This window comes from Zalophus californianus, chromosome 15 (genome assembly GCF_009762305.2).
Source record: "Zalophus californianus isolate mZalCal1 chromosome 15, mZalCal1.pri.v2, whole genome shotgun sequence".
NCBI lineage: Eukaryota > Metazoa > Chordata > Mammalia > Carnivora > Otariidae > Zalophus > Zalophus californianus.
The window spans coordinates 65,278,048-65,279,081 of NC_045609.1; the positions used below are offsets into that span (position 1 = coordinate 65,278,048).

General features: G+C 43.9%; 1 pseudogene; it reads left to right on the plus strand.

The window, feature by feature from the left end:
* The first annotated feature begins 330 nt into the window (after window positions 1–330).
* On the plus strand, window positions 331–819 carry LOC113920250 (annotated as a pseudogene).
* The last annotated feature ends 215 nt before the right edge of the window (window positions 820–1,034 follow it).

Consider the following 1,034-nt stretch of genomic DNA (forward strand, 5'->3'; position numbering starts at 1 on the left):
GCAAGCTTCTGATCACAACATTTTCATCAAGCAATCAATACATAACCTTGCTTTAGTGTGTTTCTGTTTAGAAACACCTTATTTAATATATATTATTCATTCATTAACACTGAACTCAGGGCCAGCAACGCTAACTCATGCCTAAACAAAGCTTATCTAATACAGGTATTTTCTCTTTAAGGAACACTAGAACCACTTAAGCTGTTTTAAACTGTGAACTCACCAAGAGACAAAAATGAGAAAAGTCTGCTCTTGGCTTTTGGCTTGGGGAGGCAAAGGTGCAACTTCCTTTGGGCGTCCGGAATCCAGGTTCATCTGACACCAGCCACCATGCCGCCTAAGTTCGACCCCAATGAAATCAAAGTCGTGTACCTGAGGTGCACCGGTGGCAAAGTCGGTGCCACATCTGCCCTGGCCCTGAATTTGCCCACTGGGTCTGTCTCCAAAAAAGGTTGGTGATAACATCCCCAAGGCAACTGGTGATTGGAAGGGTCTAAGGATTACAGTGAAACTGACCATTCAGACCAGACAGGCCCAGATTGAAGTGGTACCTTCTGCTTTTGCCTTGATTATCAAAGCCCTCAAGGAACCACCAAGAGACAGAAAGAAGCAGAAAAACATTACTCACAGTGGAAATATCACTTTTGACGAGATTGTCAATATTGCCCGACAGATGCGACACCGATCTTTAGCCAGAGAACTCTCTGGAACCATTAAAGAAATCCTGGGGACTACCCAGTCTGCAGTGTTGATGGCCGCTACCCTCATGACATCATAGATGACATCAACAGTGGTGCGGTGGAATGCCCAGCTAGTTAACTACAAAGGAAAATGTTTCAATAAAGGATCATTTGACAACCAAAAAAAAAAAGAGAGAGAGAGACAGAGAGAAATCTGGCATTAACAGACTACAGGGACAGTTGTTTGCAGTTTGAGAGCTGAAGTAAGAAAGCAGAGCATCCGTTGTCTGACCTCAGCTGGACATGCATGCATCACACACTCCAATTTTTCACCACTTTGCACATGTCTGTGAA